We start from the raw sequence: 17,338 nt of genomic DNA, 5'->3' as shown, positions 1-17,338 counted from the left end.
AGAAGGGAAGCAATGGTGTTTCTCAAACACTCCCTGGTCTAGGACGTAACACGTGCCAGCTGTCTTCTAGTGTACAAACAAAGCTGGATCATTGAATTGTCTACAATAAACAGACCTGTTTCCATTTTGCAGACCTTTTGAAAGACTTTGAAGTTCTCTGGATGTTATTGTATGTTTGTTATATGAAGGGTTTTCTCATGTATGCTGTACACTACCATGGTGGCATGGTGTCACTAGTCCATTGAGCACACTTGATGTTAATTTGTTTGCCTTATGTATTCCTTGCCTGGGAAGTGCAGAATATTCACATTCCACTGCCACCATTTTCGTGTTCATTGGTACTGGAGGTGATTGTCTTGTCCTTCAGGGAAAGGATGAGTTGGATGTCGGTGTATGAGATAATGGAGATGCCTTGAAGATTGGATGATGTTGGATAGAGGCGTCATGTAGATATTGAAGAAGGTGGGGCTGAGGAATAATCCCTGGGAGACCCCGCAGATCAGGAGAGGTGAACAGGGGTGCTGAGCGGTTTTAGGCCCAACCACCACTACTCTACACTCATCCCTGAAACCTAAACCCCTTTCTGCCCCTAAACTCCTCCCATCCCATTCTAGTGCATTAACTATGATAACATATGACCGAATGTTGTATAATGATGTTTCAAAAAGTACCAGGCTTTGGGTGACCAACTTTAGCCAACATGAAAAAAGGCTACAGGTAACAATGTGCCCTTCTCTGGCACAGAAATGCTGAATACTGGCTCTCATAAAGACTAGACGGGTGTTGCAGGCTCCTTTGATGTGTCTGCCATATCTTCAACACTCTAGTGGATTTTGAGCTTCTTAAAAATTTCCACTATGAGCCAGTTCACCTGCAGATCCTTGTAGCTCTTGGACAGTCTTGATTCCTTGATTTGTGAGAAGAAAGGGGGCTTAGAAGATAGAGCTTGAAGCTCACTCACTCTGCGAGCAAAGGTGATGGCAACAAGGAAGGCAGTTTTCAGAGTGAGGAGTCTGAGAGGACAGTTGTTTAGGGGCTCGAAGGGAGCACACATAAGGTAAGTTAAAACAGGATTCAAGTCCCACTGGGGCATTATGAAGTGAGGAGGAGGAAAGAGATGAGTAATGCCCTTAAAAAATCCATGTACAATATGGGACTTGAATAAAGAAGACTGATCTGGTAACCAAAGGAAAGCAGATAGCTGCAAGGTAGCCTTTAAGAGTGTCCTGGGCAGAGTCCTGGTAGGCTAAAGAAAGTATGTACAGAAGGACCTCTGAAGGAGGGGCAGAGAGGGGATCCACAGCCTTAGCTGTGCACCATGCCACAAACCTGTTCCATCGACAGGCATGTGCCGTTTTCGTGGAGGGACGCCTAGCTGCCAATATGACATTACAGACTTGGGGTGGAAGGTCAAAAGCTGTCAAATGTCGCCGCTCAATCTCCACGCAGGGAAGTGGAGGCTGGACAGGTTTGGGTAAAGAACTGTCCCCTGATGCTGCGACAGATGAACCTCCCGAAGGGGCATTCTGATTGGAGGATCGACGGCCATGCTCAAGAGCTCGGGTTACTAGACCCTTTGTGCCCAATCCGGGGCGGCGAGAATAACTTGGGCCTGGTTGCGCTTGATCTTCTTCAGCATTTGGGCAGAAGTGGTACAGGTAGAAAGGCGTACAGGAGGCCGCAACTCCACTTGTGACAAAAAGCGGTGACGAGTGAGAGCCGCCTTGGAAACTCCAACGCGCAGAATTGCTGACATTGCGCGTTCTCTTCGGTGGCGAACAGATCTAACCAAGGCTCTCTCCACCACTGAAAGAGAACTTACACCACCTCCGAGTTAAGGTGCCATTCGTGATCTACCAGACACCAACAGCTGAGTTTGTCCACCCTGGAGTTCAGGGAACCTGCCAGGAGTTGAACCACCAGGGACATGCCCTGATGTTCCAACCATGTCCAGAGGGTTCACGACCCCACCCTGCCCGGTTTGTTGCAGTACCACATGGTGGTGGTGTTGTCTGTGAACACCTGCACCACCTTCCCTTTGAGAGAGGGAAGAAATACTTTCTGTGCCAGGTGGATCGCCCGTAGCTCCAACAGGTTGATGTGGAGCTCAGACTCCGCCAGAGACCAGACTCCTCTGATCTCCGCCTCTCCCAGATGGCCGCCCTATCTCAGGAGTGACGCATCTGTCACTACTATAAGGTCAGGTTGGGGAAGGGAGAGGGATCTGCCTCTGACCCAAGCTTGGTTCGTTAACCACCACTGCAGTTGTTGTGCAGTTCCCTCCGAGATCTGGAACTAGTCAGAAAGATTCCCCTGGTGCTGGGCCCACTGAAACTTCAGATCCCACTGCATAGCCTGCATGTGCCATCTGGAATGATCCACCACAGGATGCAGGAGGCCATGAGGCCCAGCAGCCTCTGCGTCATTATCACCGAAATCCTGGATAGAGACTGAAATATCAGTATCATAGCCCGAATATCCCGGACCCGCTACTCTGGAGGATATGCCCAAAACTGCACTCTGTCCAGAACAGCTCAGATGAAAGGGGGCGTCTGAGAGGGAGTCAGGTGTGACTTCGGCACACTGATAGTGAACCCTAGCAAATGCAGGAAGACCGCCGTAGTCTGGAGGTGGAAGAAGACAGCCTGGGGCAAGCCCGCCTTCAACAGCCTGTCGTCGAGATAGGGGAAGACTGGAACCCCTGATCTGCACAGATGAGCTGAGGGGGCCCTGGGAAGGCCAAAGGGGAGCATGGTGAATTAAAAATGCTCATGGTCTACCATGAACCGTATGTAGCGTCTGTGGGCTGGCAGGACGGGGATATGCAAATAGGCGTCCTGCAAGTCCAGCGCCACCATCCAGTCTCCAGAGTCGAGGCCAGACAGGACCAGAGCCAACATGAGCATTTTTAACTTCTCCTTGCGGAGGAAGCGGTTAAGGGCCCTTAGGTCTAGGATAGGATGCAGGTCTTAGTCCTTCTTGGGCACCAGAAAGTAGCGGGAATAACAACCACAACCTACTTCAAGTGCAGGGACCCTCTCGATAGCCCCCTTGGCCAAGAGAACTGACAATTCCTGGCGGAGAAGAGCCTAATGATCCTTCGACATGTGATCGAAAGACAGTGGCATGGAGGGAGAGATTGTCTTGAATGGGAGGGATTAGCCCCTTCAGACTTTTTGCAAAACCCACCTGTCCGACGTGATGGATTGCCAGTGGGGGAGGTGATGGTGAATCCTGCCACCCACTGGCCATTGATGGCCCTGAACGGTCAGACTAGGAAGGCTTGGAGACTGCTGCAGGGGGGGGGGGGTGGGCTGGCCCACCCACTGGCCCCCAGACTCGCGAGATCACTGGGTCCCATGTCTGCGGACACGCAGAAGCTGGACAGCTTGTGTGAACCGGTGGCTAGACTGAGCTGGATGAGGCTGGGCGCCCCTTCCGTAGCCACGAAAGGGACAAAAGCCAAACTGGAGTGGATGAGAAGGCCTAGCAAGGCTCGAAGATCTGGCCGTAGCCCAGGAATCTTTAAAGTGCTCCAGCGCCAAGTCTGCTTTGTCGCCAAAGAGGGGATGGCCATCAAAAGGCATGCCCATCAAGGTAGACTGGACATCCCCTGAAAAGCCAGATGTCCTCAACCAGGCGTAGCGCCGAAGGGCTACAGACGGTGCAATCGTTCTGCCTAGTGAGTCAATAGTATCCAGTCCACATCTTATTGTAAATTTGGCTGTGTCTCTCCCATCCGCCACTGCCTGAACGGCACGGGCCTCCTCCTGGCACTGAGGCAGCACTTGCACAACCGAGTCCCAGATGGTATGGGAATATCAGCCCAAGAGGAACGCAGTATTCACAGACCGCAGTGCTAAGCTTGAGGAAGAGCACATGCACTTCCCAAGGTGATCCAGCTTCTTGGGGAAAGGGTGTTGAGTGAGGAAAACTGGGTCGCCCGGGGCCGGTTCACCATTCCACAAAAGCCCCTGTGCTGGGCTTGGACCCAGGTGCCCAGAAGGACGTCAGTAAGGGCTTCATTGAAGGGCAATAGGAGTTCAGAAGTAGATGCCGTAGGTTGAAGCACCTCTGTCAGGAGGTTCGTCCTGATTGCCACTGATGGAAGCTCAAGGCCTAAGGGGCACATGCATCAAACCATTTTGCGATGGCAAATAGTGCGAATTGCAAAATTTGGCCGTTTGCGATCGCAAAATGGCCTTTCGAGATGCATGTACCTTTTTACCAATTCGCAATTGAGGAAATCGGCATTTTGTGTGATTCCCTTAATTGCGAATGCAGTTAGGGAATCGCAAATTGCGATCCCCTAAATGGGATGTATTATTTAATCGCAAATTGCGTTTTAGCAATTTAGAATCGCAAATTACCATCAACTTCAAGTTGATGGTAATTTGCAATTTCAAATTGTGCATGCAACTTCCCATTCATTCCTATGGGCCATAGGAATGAATGGCAAGCAATTTGCGAGTCGCAATTAAGGAATGTTTAGGAATCGCTATTTTAATAACGATTCCTACATGCATAGGCTTTTGAGAGTCCTTAATTGCGATTCTTTAATAATCGCAATTAAGGACTCGCAAAAGCCTACCTTGATGCAGGTGCCCCTAAGACCTTTGCCGCCCTTCTTACCTCCTCCGTAGCCAAGGTAGGGGGAGAAATCATGCCAAGGTCTGGAGAAGTATCCAGACCACTGGCATCACCCAGGTCCTCTCTCCAGTCCGGCTCTTCCAGGTGGTATGGTAAAGGGTCGGTGTCCTCTCCCAGTTCCCGGCACCTTCTGGGAGATAGGGAACATCAGGGATGAACAGGGGAACAAAAGTACCCTCCGACGTTGGATCCGATGTCGACCGGTGTTGGTCCGGCTCCAGGTCTAGGATGAGGATGGGGACGGCGTCGGCCGGGGGCATGACTGGTGCCGGGGGCATTGGCGCCTGGGAAGGTCGGGTAAGATCGACCGGCATTTATCTGGATCGAGGCCTGGATCTGCGGGGGCCCTCCAGCACCGGAGCTGCCGGTATCAATGGCCCAGGACCCCTGACGGCTCCACGGGGCCCTAAGGTGTGCCGGCGGAGTCGGGCTACTCAAAGATGCAATGGAGGGCTTCGTAAATGTATGAAATTGGGCAGGGGATGGTCCGGCTCCCCGAAATGGGGGGAGGCGCTGAGGCGTCCTTGAAGAAGGCACCGGAGACGGAGCCTTAAAGCGTCGACGCTCCAGGTTCCGCATCGCGTCAGTTAACCGATGGGGAGAAGGTGAAGACCGCTGGTCCTTCTTCGCATTCTTTTTGTGCTTCGACGTACCAGAAGACTTTGAGTGTGACAATGTGTGGTGGCTCCGCGAGCAGCCTTGAGACCTTCCTCTCGAATGAAACCGGGAGCGACACGGAGCCGACCGCTGGGCCTCCAAGAGCTTTCGGGACTGCTCCCGCAAAGACTTTGGATTCATGGCCCGGCAGAGGATGCACTACTTTGGGTCCTGTTCACGCTCCAGACACCAAAGGAACACGAGGTGTGGGTCAGTCACAGACAGCAGCCTTTGACAGGCATCGCAAGGCTTTAACCTGGTCCGGCCTTGGGACATCCCTCACACACCAGGAGACAAAGACTCAAAAAAGAAGTTGACTAAACGTCAAAAAGATTTAGTCAAAAAGTGACTAAAGGGGTAGCTCTCTCCGGATCTGCCTAGGCTGGCACGGAAAAAGAAAGAACTGATGTCAGCGTGCAGGGGCGGCATCTAAGTAGGCACCGTGGCGTCATCCCAGCCACCACGACGCCAACGCGGAGTCGACCGATGCCACCTACCAACGTGCAGGTGTACTGCTAGGAAAAAATTCTCTGGATCCAATGTATAACTAACTGTCTCTGTCAGATAAACAATTGATATTTCCCAGAAAGGACTTACAGCTCACTGGAACTTTTTAGACATGATTTAGTACAAGAAGTTCATAACTGTTAGTAACAAAGGTAGCCCATACCACATAATGCTGGAGGGAGAGTTGATCTCCTCTACTATGCAGGCTAAAGTTACCCCTATCTCTGACCTCCAAGCTATTTCCCCATTGAAATCAACTTCCTTTTTCATTGTGAACTTGAATACCAAACTCTATTACTTATAGCTATAAATTGCCTTAATTCTTTTTGGAAGTGTTTGAAGAAATAAAAGTATTCCACAGTAAAATGCTTAAACGCTTGTTTCATACATTTTCAAACTGTTTGAAGCTACTAAATGTTGCCAATTAAACAAATATTTACAAAGACTTTAGATTATGCTTTAATATGCCAACACATGTAAACACAGGTAATACCAAATACTATTTACGGGCACTGCATTCACAAATGTTGTTAATTATGTTAAAGCCTAGACTATCATCTGTGCCAGTGCTGGGATAAAAAGTAGGCAAAATGATTGCTTTCAGTGTGGATTGCTTGTAGGTGATAAAGAACTAAACAAGACATAAATGTGATGATTGTGTGTTATTTTCAGATGTAAGATAGTTACTCATGCTTTCCAACGTAAGTACTACTTGGAAGGTAGAATGACAGCCAACATCAGAATGTGAGCGTATAATACTATTCAAGGTGGAGCCAAAACCCAGTTTATGTATTTTTGAAAGAACTGATAACACTATGTCTTAGAGACAGCTGTGCTGTCAAGCCAGACCTAAAAGGATAGTGGGAAAAAATGTACTCAAAAGTAGAATTGATATAGAAAAACATTTAATAGGGCAATCTTGCCACAAAATAAATGTTCATATTGAAGGTGAAGCTTTGTTATAGCGATAAACCTTATGACTTCTTGAAAAACTTGTCACCTTCCCAAAACTATATCATTATACACACCCCTAATTTGTATATCTTTAGTTTATATTTGGGAACAACCTCTCTGAAATATGCATAGGTTGACATGTTCTATGCAATACAGAGCAAATATAGTAAACAGTGTGTTCTGATTCCCGGCACAATGTGTAGGTCATCCATAGTATATCTTATGATGTCTTCTAGCATAAACTTCAGAAAAATAGCATAGGCAGAACTTCCCACATACATAATCCTCCTTTAGTGGCTGTTCCAAATTGCCTTTGGTATCAACTCTTAACGACATTTTCTCACTGATTCCTTTGACCATGTGTGTCTAATCCTCAAAATGCGAGGGATAGTGAATGTGCCATCACACACCCTTTGATCTCATTGACATTGGATTGATAATAATGCCCATCACCCTAAGTCTTCTGAAGAAATGATGCCACATGACCTCAACCCTGATGACACCGGCTGCATAGTATTGCAAAAATCACAAGCAGGGTACACGGCTTACAGCTCTTCTCACCTGGAGACCCAGCAAGAGAGGTGGCTTTTGCTTTGGCGAGGCAGCAGTGGGGTTAGGCCCTGCTGCAGGTTGGTTGAGCCCTGAGCCATGGAAGCTGCCCGACTAGGTTCGGGTGCGGCTTGTGGTCGGGAGTGTCCAACAACTCATTTTCCAACCACACCTAAGCTCAAAGGAAGTGTTGTTTTGTTCCTATAAAACCTATACAGGATCTGCGAGTTTGGACAGCATACACTGTGGGATTGGTGTCGGACTGATTCTGAACACCCCCACTGGGTATGTTGGCCTTTTGTATCAGCTAGATCACAGTGCCACTAGAATCTCCTCTTACCAAGGAGAGAATAGTTCTTGGCAGCCATCGAACATGACAACCCTGATCCCTCAGGACCGTGGAAACAATATACTACTTTTCGCTCAGTCACTCGTGCTTACTTAGTCTGTCTTAGAGAGGTACACAGAATAAACAGGCTGGGCGTTTTCAATAAGTATTTATTGAACAGTTGTTATTCTGATGTAAAATAGATGACTTGCAACAACCATTAGACAGTAAAAGATATAAATGATTAGCAATACTATGAAAGTATAAACAGATGGTATAGCTCTACCATCTTGCAGTTATAATGAATACATAAGAGTATATAAAAGACATGACACTAAAAAGATGGGTACTCCTACGATGTCCCCCTAACTAGATGTACCTAAGTGTGTTGCAGGGATTCTGCTTATACACAGAACTATGCGTAGAACCCCAGGACCTCAGTGAATTGTGGTGTACCAGAAACTCACCTCAGAACCCAGTATCCGGCTAGCATAAGTGTCCCATTCGTTATCCGAGATTTAGCTCGGCGGTCCCAATGAAAAGACAACCCAGAACAAGCGACTCAGTATACTCTCAGTAATGGTGGGAATCGGAAATACCTGTTCGTATATTATTCTCACATCAGTCCACAACAATAATCAACCGAGACACGGTGTAAATAAAAAGAGTTTATTTTTATAGACCACGTGTCCTAAGATGCAGTACTTTGGCTAATACAAGCAGACAAATGATTAAAATCAAAACCATCAACATCGTTACAATACCATAGAATATAAAAGGGGTGATCATGTTATAATGACAGTGGATACTACCACCTTCCCTTTACTAAGAAGCTAATATTATTATTAGACTAGTAGAAGGTCTCTTAGGCTTGAATAGGGGACCCCATACCTCAAAGATCAGCTTAGTGAAATCACATCACAGGAGCATCAGGAGTCTTCTCGCAGGAAGGCTCGTCTTCGGTCTGAATAATAAACATGATGTCTGTGATATTAAAAGCACCAACTTTCAGGTATTTGCAGCTGCTCGTGTGTTATGACTAAATAGTGGGTCGATCAACCTAGAGTGGAAAACATGCATTGTCTAACAACTCAGACTGTTTGTCACATCATGTGCAGACCAAGGTCGCTGCGCAGAGCTCGGGATGGTAACAACAGATTGCTCTCGTGTGAGGCAAAACTCGAGTCAGCAGTTTGTTTAAGCAATAACATGTGAACGCAGTGTCGTGCGCAAAAGCAGCAAGATGGCTTTCTAACCTCTAACGTGGTTATGCTAACTTAACAATGTATGTACGTATTAAGGGAGTCCTTACTACATGCCCCCTTGATCGAAGTACTACTTAGTATGCAAGAAAAGAGAGAACGCAGAGTTCAAGCGCGACAGAGCAGAACAAGGCGTATTCAACGTAAAAAACAAGGGTCAGTTCAGGCAAAGTCCGAGAATGAAAAAACCAAAAGTGGAAAGAAAAAACAAAAAACCTCAAACGTGCAGTGGGGGGTGAAAAAAATGAAAAAACGCCTCACCGGGCAGAAGTGCAGACGCACAGGGACTGTTCAAGACACGTGAGGAAAACACAGTGGACGACAGTTCACTCAATCCATGAATGTATATGCAGCATATGTGGCCACTGCTTCCAGCAGAAAATCATTGGCACGGCCACTGAAGGTTTCAGCCATCCAGTTAATCAAAGAAAAGGAACATACATGTTCTTCCATTAGCGGAGCCTCTAGCACCATCAGAGGGCAACCAGCGTGTACTTCCAAATAACTCATATCCAAGAAGTCATATGCCGCTCTCGCGATGTCCCAATTACCCAGGATACCATGCCCCGCACCGCAGGCCATAATCCGAACACCAGAACAGGCGAACTCGTGAGACACTAAGGGCCTCATCAGTCGATCATAATCCGGGTCCGGAGACACCATGTTGGTTAAGCACAAATCCATAGGCCATTCAAAGGGACAATCTAGGCAGTGGAAGACAGGTTGCACGCAGGTGAAGTAGGAATACCGGAAGGATAATCCATACGCCAGGCTCAAAGTCGCCAATGGCAGGACGCCATAGTATTCAAGCATCCTGTCACGAAGAAGCTGCAGACGGGACAGGCTGTCGTGTGGCACAGAAAGAGCAGCCATTCCGTAGGATGAAAAGTAAAAGTAGCACACCTGCCACTAGCGCCAGAATTAACGGGACACCTCCAAAGACGCTCGAGAAAATAGAATGAAAAAATGCCGGAATCACACCAAAAATAGTTTGGAAAGAGGTCACGAGGCCCGAGCCCACAAGTTTAAAAAAATGAGCCAGGCCAGTCGTGGACGAGGCATTGAAAATTGTTTGGATCAAAGCTCCAAAATGCAGGGGGAGGTCAGTATTCAAAAGCGCCTGTACCTCAGTGCGCGTATTTGCTACGTGAAGGACAAATGTTTCCCGGGAGGAAGTCAATGGCACCTCCTTTTGGGACAATAGCGCTCTTATTCTGCTCATCTTGTTGAACTCTGCTTTCAAGGTTGGAATCGAAGGCCAGATGGAAACATCCAGCCGCCCATGCGGGGGAGGAAACAGAACATTATTGCAGCAGACAACTCTCTGCGATACAGTTACTATATATGGGATTCCCACTAACATCCCGCAGCAAGCTTCATTATTTAAAATCAAATAACTACCGTTTGCAAGCAGCGTGAAAGTAGGCGTAATCACTGGTACCGGGATACCTTTGAGGACGCAGGCCAAATTCGGGGCGTGTACATTACAAGCACCGTGCAACTGAATGTGCCTACATACAACAGAATGATCAGGTGTCGTTGTACATTCCTCACCCTTCAGATAAACCTCAGTACCGTCCCTTGTACATCTATACGTAAAAGGGAGGGACCAGACTTCATGTATGAAAGCGGTACCCAGCTGTTCATATCTACCCAGAGCATATTGCTTCATACAAGAGGTAAACTTAAAAAGGGCGAACGGGAGAGTTATCAATCCGTGTAATAACCACACTGCTGAATCTACTTCCGCTACAGAGAAAGGTAACGGCTCCAACTTTTCAATATGTAACAAGGAATATGAAGCATCTTTCATGGACATGAACTGCTGTTTGTCAGTAAGGTTAAAGGGAAGAAATAAAGATGTTGTATTCAAATAGTCCCAAGGGACCTTCCCTGCCTTCAATGTTTGTAATGTCCATGCAAACTGCATAACAGAACGCAACTGGTTTTGACCATGATACAATACAGACATATCATCATGCACAATATCAACAATTGAAGAAACAATATTATCTAATGTATAAATTCGAGAAGAAAGAGTGCTAATGCTGTTATCAATAACTGCTAATACTTTTTCCATATTAGCCTGATCAATAGCTCTCAATCGTGAAGCTGCCTCAATTTGCGACAGTTTCCATACTTCGTTGTAAATAGCATACGCCCATCTTTTGGATCTGCCACCCACAGGACCTTTAACAAAATCATTCAAATCTATTTTGTCATGTAATTTTGATAAATGAACTTTGACAGATGCCAAGGTGGAATGTCGCAGCCAGGACTGACATAATTTCCCTACAGAGTACGTAGTTACTGTATGTGACGACTCAAACCGTGGGTCTACGCGTTCCTGAGTATACCCCGGTTTCAGTCCCAAAAACGACGTTGACAGGTATCAGAACTGCTTTGCCAAATTAACCATCCCTCACTACTAAATATCGAAATATTGAAAGATGAATTAGAAACTAATGACTGCAAAGCAGGAAGGGACAGATCTGTGTGGTTATCCCAATTTGGGTAAGCGCCCAGATCCGGCACAGAAGGCGAATTTAGTTTTTTAGAAGTGGCCAATCCGAAACAGGTGGTTTGGAAGATGGTTGAATTTAAAAACAACATATGATTTGGTACTAGACAGGCACAGTGTAAAGCTTCAGTTCCCTGAACCTGCCACGGTTTGGAACACCAAACCGACTTAAGATCAATAGTAGCCTTCCATAGATCATAACCTTTGATTGACAACTCATCCATAAAGGACTTAGAATAAAGCAATTTGGTGTGTGTCAGTCTAACCTTGGAGGCAGACTCAGGCTTAACTTTAAAATAAAAGGATGCCGGGGCTGAAACACTGAAATCAGTAAAATAAGTATACTTATCAACTAATGTATGTGAACTGCCAAACGAGGGGGTGGGACAGTGTTCCCATTGGGTAAAATTTACAAAATTTCTAAATGTATTCGCTTTATGCAGGAAGTGATTGCCATAATGTTGAAAACAATACTGTTCTGCATAATTAGCCGCATTTTCATACAAATCCTCAGCATCAAAAGCGGCATAATATTTCAAATCTGAAAACAGTGCCTCAATGGCGTGTACATCCCAATCATCAGAACGTATGTTCTGTTTAACTACATCACCCATAGAAACACGAAATACATTAGGTACATTAATGACCTCTGTAGGCCCATGAATTTGAAATTTAACAGCATCCCATGCGATTCCATCCATGACGGGCCAGGCAGTAATATTCACAAAAGTCTGGTCCCTTTTCATGATGTGGGACGAGGAGTGGGGGGCCAAAGTTCCATTGATAAGTCTAATTGTCGATCTCTCTTTGAGATAGTGGCCATCCACCAAACGGAAAAAAACTGTAACAAATCCAATGGACATAAACAAAAAAATACTGAAAAGCAGCAACCAGATGTATGTCCAAGGGGCTATCAAAAAATGTCTCTTAAACCAGCTTACAAAAACAGCAATGTTCAATGGGGGAGTTGAGGGCAAAGAGTTAGTGTCAAAGGAGAAACGGGACTGGCCAAGTGCTGTAGATTGTAAAACAGGCGAGGGTCCACGTGTAGGATAAGCATACTCAGTTTCTTCGGGCAAACCACCAGCCGGTGGTATCAGCAAGGGATCAGTAACTGATTGCATCTCGATGGCAACATCAGACAACGTGTTAGAAGCAGGAACCAACATTGAATTTCTTTGCATCGTCTGGCATGAAACTGCCGTAGTCATACTAAGAAGTATCGGCCACTCGCTGAAGTTTGACATTGTCAATAGAGATGTACCTGTTTTCTTTGCGACCAGGAAGTGGAGGTAAAATGACTGTTCTTGTACCCTGCACTCCAAGCACTGGAACTGGTGCACGATAAGAGGGGCCGAACTCCTTCTTGTTCTCCACCTTCTCACGGACCAGGTCTCCAACTCGGGGTAGCCAGCCGACTACCGGAATCTGAACCTCAGCTTCAGATGTGGAGGGCAAGTGTTCTTTCGAAAGAGAGTCTCTGGCTTCTTGTAGAGTCTGCAAAACAGCACAGTGATCATCTACGTCAAAGGGTGCGGTCGACGCCGCCATGTCTAGACCATCAAGGTCTGGAACAAACATTCTGATTCCGAAGAGCATCATGTACGGGGTCCGCCCACCCAGAGACCTTCTAGGGAGATTATTAAGTGCACGTTGGACGTTATACAAATGGGCTAGCCAGTTCCGGCCTGTGCCTAAAACACGTGCTGTCAATGATTGCTTTAAGTCACGGTTCATTCGCTCCACCACACTATTACCCTCAGGTCGGTAGGGGGACGAAAATTTGACTAGGACCCCCAAATTTCTCATAGCCTCCTTGTAAGCCTTTGAGGCGAACGCAGGGCCCTGATCAGAATGGAAGGTACCACACGCAAAAGTTCCCACAAAGACACGCAAATCCCTGATGACAGTCCGCAAGTCAGCACTCCTTTGTGGCCATACCCAAAGAAAATGTGTGCACGAATCCACTGCAACCAAGATATACTTGTACGCAGTATCAGAAGAAAAAGGACCGCAGTGATCTAAATAAACACAACCAAATGGCTTATTAGAGATGTACAGCTGTGTCTGTGGTGGGCGCGCAACAGTAGAAGGTTTAATCTGTTGGCAAATGTCACAATCAAGAACATATGCGCGCGCTTGTTTATATAAACCAAACCACCAGTAACGTTGTTGTAGCAGAGATATTGTAGCTGACACACCGGCGTGGGCTGACGCCAACCCCTCGTGCGCAGCTAGGATCAGTGCTGGTCTGCAGTCCGCGTTGGGAATAATTCTGTCACCAACGTCGTTAATCCTCACTAATGGGATGTTATCAGGACTTAAATGATAAATATAACGAGAGGGAAAACCCTTCGGGTAATCACTTCCCTTCTCTGTAGCAGCAATAGCTGCCAAGATGTCATCATCAATCTTACTTTTGGATCTTGTAACTGCTGCCACTAAGTATGTAGCCACTGCTGTTTTCGCTGCCTCGTCAGCTAAGCTGTTGCCGACAGCATGGACACCAAGTCGTTGGTGACCAAGAGTGTGAATAACATTCACGAGAGGGAGACGTTCTTTAAAGTCTGCCACTCGAACCCAAAGCGTTTTATGCTTAATTGTGCTACCTTTCGTGTCTCGATAATCATTCTGAGACCAGAAGTGTAAATTGTCATTGTAGGACTGGACACAGTAGAAGGAGTCACTCACTATAAGAGTAGTGACTCGGGGATCAGCAAACTCCAGTGCAAGCACCAGAGCCCGAAGCTCCGCTAATTGCGCGGTACAATCACCCAATGACTGCGTATGCACTGCATCAGATTGGAATTCACCATTTACGAATGTACCTACGACAATTGCGCAAGCCGCTGAATAAGCGTGCTTTGATCCAATTGCGGGCTGCGCAGACCCGTCAGTGTATATGACACAATGGTATTCTTCGAGCGGGCGCAAAGACAGAGGTGCCGGATGAACGAATTCATACTGCAAGTACTCTTGAGTCTGTAATGAGGCATCAAAGATGTAAGTGACATCTGGCGGCGTCAGTGTTGTGGCCCATTGTATCCACCGTGGATGCAAAGCTTTAGAATTTGGTACACTTGCCTTAGTCACTGCCTCTAAGGCAGGATATGGTGTTACAACCAGAATCTGTTTCCCATGCGACAGTGCGCGTTCCTTGAGGATCGCCATCTGCACAGCAGTCAGAACTTTTTCGACCGTGGAAAAACGTAATTCAGCAGAGGTGTACAAGTGGGATTTGTACGCAATGGGGACTGTATCGTCCTCATTAAACGTCAAATACGTGAACCCCACGGCGCCTGGTACTATTCTTATTACCAGGTTAGTGCGGTTATCACGTGTCAGCAAGTATTGTGAAGCAAGAAGGTCAGCCTGTAAAGACTGTAAAATTGCAGAGTGTTCTAGCTGCCAGCTAGACTTCGAAAACGAAGGTTGTACCAAGGCGTAAAGCGGCTTGATACGCTGGGCATAATCAGGAATGTACGTACGGCCGAAATTCAGAAAGCCCAGCAGAGATTGTAATTTCTTCAGTGTCGTAGGAGCACTTAAGCATGCACACTTCTCCAGAAAGTGGGGGGCTAACCCCTTACCTTCATTGTTGAGCTCGTAGCCCAAAAACAACACCGTATATTCTGCGATGTGAGACTTCGCAAAATTGAATTTGTAGCCATAGTCAGCAAAACTCACTATAATATTGTCGACTCGAGACAGATGTGGCATCAGCTCATCATCCGTAAGATAGATATCGTCAACATAGGAGTATGCATCGGGGTCAATTCTTTCTAAGAGAGAAACCACGCGAGCAGAAAAGACGCCAGGGCTATTTTTGTAACCCATGGCTAATCTTGTAAACTGTTTTTGTTTGCCGCCCGAAGTAAACGCCGTCCACTGGCTACTCAGTGTGGACAGGTTGTGGCTAAAAAAGCCATTGGAAATGTCAAGTGTTGTTTTAAACCTTTTACGCACGAGACTGTCGACTAAAGCCGAGCTATGTGTATTTTGTACCGCGCAGGTCCGGCAATGGGAATTTAGGTGCCGGTAATCCAAAACTAAACGGTACGAGCCGTCAGGCTTCGTTACAGTGAATAAAGGGTTATTCATAGGGGACACACAAGTTTCAATAACACCCTGATATTCCAATTGTTCAAGGATTGCCGCGACGTGGGGTCTAGCTTCACGACGCATGGGATATTGTGGTTGAGGCTGGGGCATAGACCGCAATGGAATCTCATGGCAGGGGGACAATCGGTCCCATCCCACCTGAGTACGATACACCGCCGGCGCAAGCGCAAGCGCCCACTCCCCAGCATACACTTCAGCTTGGTCCTTAGGCACTGTGTGCGCAAAGGACGGGAGGATTACCTCCTCCCCTCTAGGAGCCTCTAAAATGAAAGCTGGAGGCCAATCTGCCTCCGCTAGGAGGATATCATAGGTGGTGGTCAGATTATCCCAAAAAATCCCTTTTATTGTACGTTGTATGTCACCCTCAATTAATAAGACTATTTCATAAAGTCGGTCAGGGGGAGCCACTCTGGTGTCAGCTGTTTCAACAGTAACCAATATATCAGTTGCTGTCACCGCCAGAAATGGACGCAGAGCTTGACGGACTATGGTAATTTCCGCTGCGCTGTCCAGTAGCGTCAGCGCCCATGTCCGGTTCCGAAGCTGTGTCCGCACTATCTGAGGGATACCTTGCCGTCAGAGCCGCCACTTTCTTCTTCTGAAACGGGTGTCTTTGTCGAGCAAATTCGTCCTGCTTGCCTTTACCCTCAGTCTGTCGGGGTTGGTCACGCTGTTGTGGAGCACCCCGACCTTTGCCACCGCCTCCGCCACCGGACTGTGTAGCCGATGTTTCCTGTAAAGAACGAGGAGAACGCTGTTCAGAAACCTGAAATCTATCAGGAGTCTTAATAGTAGCACGATCGCGCAGATCATAAGTGCGTTCACTACTTGACTGTACGGGAGAGGCAGGCCGAGAGCCCTGTTTCTGTTGCTGCTGCTTTCCCTGTTGTTTAAACCGCCAATTCTGTTTTGGAAAACTTGGTCGGTCGTCCTTACCAGAGGCTTCTGCCTTACCCTGCTGTTTTAGATCGGGAATTTTGATCACAGGCTTAACTCCTAAAGAGCTGCGACCCAAATCCCGGTATGCCTCAGCGATTATTTTCGCAAATTCCTGCGGTTTATCTTCTTCAGCAACTCGCTTCAGTTCATTACGAACCTGGAACTGCAAAGCATCACCCTTAAGGTTTCCCATTATCATGGTAGCCACCAGGTCAAATTGTCCGAGGAGCCTGATCCCTAACTCTATCGCAGACTCCGCACCATGGTTCTCTTGAACACGTTTGATAACGGAGGGCAGCATCAACATAGACGGAGTGCCAAAGCACTGCGCGTACGTCGCTGCAAAGACCTTGCCCCAATTTACACAATCATCTATGTTGGGGACCACGTCTTTAGGCAAACTAATGGTGAGGATCCTGTGTTTCTCCACAGGAGATGTATTCGGGTATACCGCTTCTATTTGGTCAAATTTTTCAGCAAGCCAAAAGGGGAAATCATCCCTAGTTTGGGGGCGCTTGCCCATAACAGAATTAACCATAACAGGACTAATGACCACCGCGTGGTGGTCAGTAGGCTGCCCCGCAACAGCAGGTGCCCCCGCCTGCATATTGCGCGACACGTACTGCACTAACGCCCTATATACCGTAATAAGGGCAGTGTGTAGTACACGCAACTCAGCCACCGTCACCGTGAGGTAACGGGGATGAGGCGTAAATCCGGCTAGTACCGGCCAAGTGGCCCCTGCAATTGATAAAGGGCCCATTCTTGGCGGTATAACCACATGGGGAAGGGCGCCATTAAACCAAATATGATGCTGCCAAGCAGATATTGGTATTTCTTGTGTCCTAT

General features: G+C 47.2%; 1 protein-coding gene across 1 annotated transcript in view; it reads left to right on the top strand.

Moving 5' to 3' along the window:
- LOC146797971 (cytochrome P450 2C20-like) overlaps positions 1-17,338 on the top strand; it is a 483,019-nt gene that overhangs the window by 374,863 nt on the left and 90,818 nt on the right. The window lies entirely within an intron of this gene.

Source organism: Triturus cristatus, chromosome 9, assembly GCF_964204655.1.
Source record: "Triturus cristatus chromosome 9, aTriCri1.1, whole genome shotgun sequence".
In the NCBI taxonomy this organism is placed as follows: Eukaryota; Metazoa; Chordata; class Amphibia; order Caudata; family Salamandridae; genus Triturus; species Triturus cristatus.
The sequence above is the reverse complement of the archived record's forward strand: the minus strand, read 5'-3'. Positions and strand labels throughout refer to the sequence as shown.